At 40.1% G+C, this 5972-nt stretch overlaps 1 long non-coding RNA gene across 1 annotated transcript; it reads right to left on the bottom strand.

The window, feature by feature from the left end:
* Nucleotides 1–2559: 2559 nt before the first annotated feature.
* Nucleotides 2560–5278, bottom strand: LOC144456184 (uncharacterized). Its single transcript, XR_013485091.1, has 3 exons — nucleotides 5026–5278; nucleotides 4397–4501; nucleotides 2560–3579 (listed from the first exon to the last, which is right to left on the bottom strand). It is a non-coding gene; the product is annotated as an uncharacterized LOC144456184 (long non-coding RNA).
* Nucleotides 5279–5972: the final 694 nt, after the last annotated feature.

Raw genomic sequence — 5972 nt, 5'->3', positions numbered from 1 at the left:
TGACTTGCCCAGGGTCACACAGCTAGTAAGTGTCAAGTGTTTGGTCTGAGGCCAGATTTGAACTCAGGTCCTCCTGACTTAAGGGCCAGTGCTCTATCCACTGCACAACCTAGCTACCCCTGGAGTAATTCTTTTTCTTTTTTAGGAAATTGGGGTTAAGTGACTTGCACAGGGTCACATGGCTAGTAAGTGTAAAATATTTGGTCTGAGGCTGGATTTGTACTCAGGTACTCCTGACTTCAAAGAGTCTTTTATGATCTCAACTTGTCCAGGAAACTTTCCTTGGGGGAGATCTGCTGAGGCTGTTTTGCTCTACTGAGTCACAATTTTTTCCCTTTTTTTTTTTAATATTTCAGAGGCAATCAGGGTTAAGTGACTTGCCCAGGGTCACACAGCTAGTAAGTGTTTGAGGCCAGATTTGAACTCAGGTCCTCCTGACTTCAGGACCAGTGCTCTATCCACCATACCACCTAGCTGTCCCTGGAGTAATTTTCTTAATGAAACTCTCATCTCTAATCTTAAGAAGTTTGGTTCTTCATGAAGACTGCTCTGTAGAGATAACCTGTCTGGGAACTCCATTGGTGATGCTGGTTCCTTACAACAATTCAAGACAATTCTTTACGTAGACATAATTTTGTATAAGAATTGATTGCAGTGACCTCTGTCCCTACACTGAAATATACTTCTAACCTGGAACACAGACCTATCCTAGTGCAGTCTCTCTGCCAAAGCAGGGAAGAGGGAACAAGTGAGTTAGCATAAAAATAACTGAAGTGAGCCTAAAGTTTTGCTCCTGCTTCTCCTTCACTAAGTGAGGCAGGGTAGAGAAGCCCTATTAAGCATCCAGATGACGAGGATATACAGAAACAACTCACAGGAGGGGAAAAAAAGAAAAAACCACCAACATTCCTAGGAGACCTGACAACTCCCTGTGTCAGCCCCACCCCTTCTGCCCAGGATCGTTCGGACACTGCCGTTGGTCCCTCAGAGGCAAGGGGAAGAAGATGCTAAAGCTAAAAGTGTTCTAGAGAAAACCATGGCCCTGAGGTTGCTATTGGTCAATATCAACACACCTTCGAGTCAATTTGGAATACTATGGTAGTACTCTGTCTAAACCCTAGTGTGCAGAAGGAGGTGCAGAAGGGGGATAGAAACTAGAATACTATTCCTGTTATATGCTTTCTTCATTATAATATGCAGTATGAGGTAAGGAGAGGTGATTTGACCCTCCGTATAACTGAGCCTGTGAAATGGTGAGTGGCCTTATCGTCCAATGAACCACCCCTTTAAACCACTAGTTTAGTGAGTCAGGACTGACTTCCTTCATCAACTGTGTAATAGAATTTTTCTTTGTTTCTTAAGTTTCAGGGGATGTTTCCAAATCTAAGCCATGTTGAGCTATGTTTATAGCAAGTTTCTATTAGGTCAAATGTTTCTTAGTCCCTCAGGGACCCCTCTGCCTAGACTCATTTCCTTTCTTAGCCACTCCTGAGTTTTGTAGCTCCAGCATCAGTCAATAAACATTTGTTAAGTGCTCAGTATATTCCAGGTACTATGGTAAGTGCTAGGGAAACAAGGAAAGGCAAGACAGTCCCTGCTCTCAAAGAACTCATAACCTAATGAGGGAAACATTATGCAAACAACCACGGACAAACAAGCTACATGCAGGTTAAACTAAAGATAATCAACAGAGAGAAGGCACAAGAATTAAGGAGGAGCAGGAAAGGCTTCCTATAACAGGTGGGCTCTTCACCTTTTGGGGGTCACCATGAACACCTTTGTCAGTCTATTGAAGCCCATGGATGCCTTCTCAGAATAGTTTTTTAAATGTCTAAAATAAAACATCTAAAATATCAAAGGAAAACTAAGGTTAGTGAGAAGAAAGATGTGGGAGAGTACATGGGAAAATTGGGACACTAATACATTGTTGGTGGAGCTGTGAACTGGTCCAACCATTCTGGAGAGCAATTTGGAACTATGCCCAAAGAGCTTAAAACTATAAATACTCTTTGATCCAGCAACGCCAGTGCCAGGTCTATATTTGTAGCAGCTTTTTTTGTGGTGGCCAAGAATTGGAAATTGAAGGGATGCCCATCAGTTGGGGAATGGCTGGAATACTATTGTGCCACAAGAAATGATGAGCAGGCAGATTTCAGAAAAACCTGGAAAGGCTTACATGAACTGCTGCAAAGTGAAGTGAGCAGAACCAGGAGAAGATCACACGCAGTACGCAGTAACAGAAACATCATGCAATGATCAAATATGATTGACTTCTCAGCAATACGATAATCCAAGACAATTCCAAAAGACTCATAATGGAAAATGCTATCCACATTCAGAGAAAGAACTGATGGACTCTGAATGTACATCGAAGCATACTATTTTCATTTCTTTTTTATGTGTGTTTTTTCCCTTTTGTCTTGTTTCTTCTTTCACAATGTGACTAATATGGAAATACATTTTACATGATTGTACATATATAACCTATATCGAATTGCTTACTATCTTAGGAAAGGGAGAAAATGAGGGAGGGAGAAAATTTGGAACTCAGATTTTTATTTTAAAATGAATGTTTAAAAATTGTCTTTACATGTAATTGGAAAAAAATAAAATATGATTTTAAAATGTCAAAAAATAAAGATGAGATTTTTTTTCACTCAAATTCTTAGACACCCTCCAAAATCTATACATAGTCTCCTTAGGGATCTAGGGATGCCATGTTAAGAACTCCTATTCTATAAGCACAATGATCCAGCACTATCTATGCAATTAGGCTTGGGGGAGGGAGATTCCCATAAGTCCCAGAGCTGTCCCATGTGTCCCAAATGGAGGCCATCCCTGAAGTTCTGAGAGATTCCTGGGGCACAAAAAAATCATGTGACTAAGAGTCATAGTTATTCACTGTCATGTGATAAGTTATCCTTCATCCTTCTCGGCTTTACCTCTGAGAATTTGGAAAAAAGCCTGTATTTATTCACAGAGATCCAATCCAAGCCTCTGCCTCCAACATCATCCTAATTTGGAGCAGGAAGCAGGTTATGAAGGGGAAAAAAGTCATTAGGATTCTCTTTACTTTCTCATGAGTTCAAAGTTCCTTTCTCAGTAATTCCAAAACTGTGCTGGATGTTAGATACTGAAGGATTCATCCTAGTTCAAACCTCAGTGTCATGGGCTCGATCTGGTTACTCTCACATTCCCTTCAACCAATCCTTACACATCTTATCTGATCACAGTGGTTTCTTTTCCTTTCATTTTTCAGACCAAAGGTCAAATACCTTTATTTTACCCTCTCTGTGGGCTACTGATCTTCTGCCAGGTCATAGGCAAAGTTAGGAATCCCAGTGTACACAAGTCCAGAGAAGCTTTGCTATTGAATAGCCCAGTCCCTGGATGGCTTCTCAGTAACTCCTTTCCTCCCCAAAGCACATGAGCCCTGGGACCTTTTGGTGGCTTGCTCACCCTCTTCAGAAGGAGAAGGATCTCATGTCACAGAACAACCTCAGGCCCCACAACCATGGAAAATCGGCTGAGAAGATTGTAGTCATTTCAGAATCTGGGAAAGTAGGGAAGCAAAACTTCCTGTAAAAAAGGAAAGTTTTTTTTTAATCTGGCCATGGCTAATGTCAAGCCTTCCTATATCTGAATCTTTTGTTCTTAGGACATTGTCTGGCGTTTAATAAATGCTTGTTTCCTTCCTGAGACAAGAAAGCTGAGAACAGCACCATAGTATCTAGTATTTATAAAGCCCTTTAAAGTTTACAAAGTATTTTATAAACATCATTTCATCTGAACCTCACAAATAACTCTGAGAGGTAGGCACTATTATCATCCCCATTTTACAGTTGAGGAAATTGAGGCTGAGAGCATTTAATGACTTGCCTGGGGTTAAACAGCTAGTAAGTATTAAGGCAAGATTTGAACCTAGATCTTCCTAACTCTGAGTGTAGTATTCTATGTACTGTAACATTTAGCTGCCCACTTTTTTGTTTTGGAGGGGGAGGCAAATAATAACCTCTAACAGAGCTCCAAGGAAGTCTAGGAAGCAATGTATAGAATAGAAGTTATCATTGGAAGAAGTCTTGTGGATGAGGACTAGAGTCCTTTGGCATTGCAGGACTGGAGCCCCAGCATCCTAGAGTGGAAAGAAAGCTGAACTTCACAGGTGAACCCACTCATCCTTCTGTATCTGCTATCTGCTTCAAGAAGTCTCCCATTTTGCTAAGAAGAATTTCCCCACTTTCCTTCCTGCTATAACTTTAGGAAATGGAATCTATGCTTCCTAAATACTTTTGTGATTTCTTTTCCCCATGTCCTAATAACACACACACACACACACACACACACACACACACACACACTTGTTTGTGTGTGTGTGTGTGTGTGTGTGTATACTCACAGATTGAAGGTAGACTTGAGCTGAACTTTGAATTTGAGTTGGCACATCATCATCACCATCATCATCATCATCATTATTTTTTGTAAATTTTTTATTCATTTTAAACTTAAATACAAAATGAGAAAGGAAAAAAAAGAATACTTCCATGTAGCAGAACAGTAGAACATAACAGGGGATTCAATATAAAACAATAAATTTTCATTTCAAGAAAATCTATATAATAAATACTACACATTGTTTTCGAAGCTACCTAACTTTGCTTCTTTGTAGGTCTTCTTTTGTTCTCTGCTGTGCACTTTTTACTTTATCCCCCCATCCCACCCCCACCCAAAGAAGGCTACAGTTAGACTTGGACATCATTATCATTATTAGTATTAACATCAAACCCTTTGGCTCCTGACTTTGATTTTTATTTAAATACAAGACATCTAGAATGGGTAACATTTCAAATCCAATATCCTTGAACAAAAGATCTAATAGTCACTTTCCATAGGGGGAATAACAGAAAGAATAGAGGAGGGGAGGGTGGAGTAGAAAAAGGAGGGCATGCAAAGGGAAATTTAAAATTAGAATTTTGGCCATTCTACTATTTCTGGGTCTTGGATTTGGAATGCAGGGATGCAAATTACCAGTTTGCTGCTCTGTTCCATGTTCTCCTTCTACCTCACCCCTCAAGACCACTCTAATGATGTTAAGAGAAGAAACCTGGAAAAAAGACAGGAAGAGTAACTTTGGGGGAGTTGGGATGGTGAATGATAGCGGTAGAGAGACAATGAATCTCAGGGCCCCGATCCTTTCTAATAACTTGATTGCAGACTTCTGTTCTTCAGCAGTAGACTTAGGATCTTCAGGGCAAGGTTCAGTTCTACTGTATTTAGTGCTTGTGGTTACAGCCTAAAACCTTCCATGTGGGGAGCCACTGAAGGATAACTTCAAACCTGGGTTTCCTTTTCTCTGCAGGGAGTTGTAACCCAAGCACACACAAGGATATGTCAGGTCAGAGAGGGAGGTAAAGACTTTTAAAATGGAATGGGCTGTAGTAACAGGACGATTAAATATTAATGTTTGTTCTCAAACCATGAGTATTTGGCTGTGTTTAGTAGTTAAACAAAATCTGAGCACTTTTGCATCTAGTTACTGACTGGTCATTACTTATAAGAGAAATCATTATTTCCCTCCTGTATTAATAAGTAACTTTTGAATCAGGACAAAAGTTTTTCCCCTTTTCTACTTCCTCATCCAGAAACCAACCAGTGTGGAAATCTTTCTCAAAGACTTCCCCAGTTAGGATGGCTAAAATCTAATCAATGACAGTAAAAGAAATTCTAAAGTTAGGCGAACTGGTTGGATTCCTGTTCATTGTGTTTGCTCAGAAAGATCTGGGGTAGAAGAAGATTCCATCTTTGATACATATATTGATAAGTCTCTTTGACCAAGATTTGGGTGCTCAGTGTCATGTACCTCAACACCTCATTGGAAATTGTTAACCAAGCAGAATTGATTGCTATCCTCAGAAACACCCACTCTCCCAAAGGCATATAAACTATGAGCCTACCACCATGAGGGGTCTTTGGCA

The sequence above is a fragment of the Phascolarctos cinereus genome, unplaced genomic scaffold, assembly GCF_003287225.1.
Source record: "Phascolarctos cinereus isolate Bilbo 61053 unplaced genomic scaffold, phaCin_HiC Scaffold_3;HRSCAF=262, whole genome shotgun sequence".
Classification (NCBI taxonomy): domain Eukaryota; kingdom Metazoa; phylum Chordata; class Mammalia; order Diprotodontia; family Phascolarctidae; genus Phascolarctos; species Phascolarctos cinereus.
This window is presented reverse-complemented; position numbering and strand designations above follow the sequence as displayed.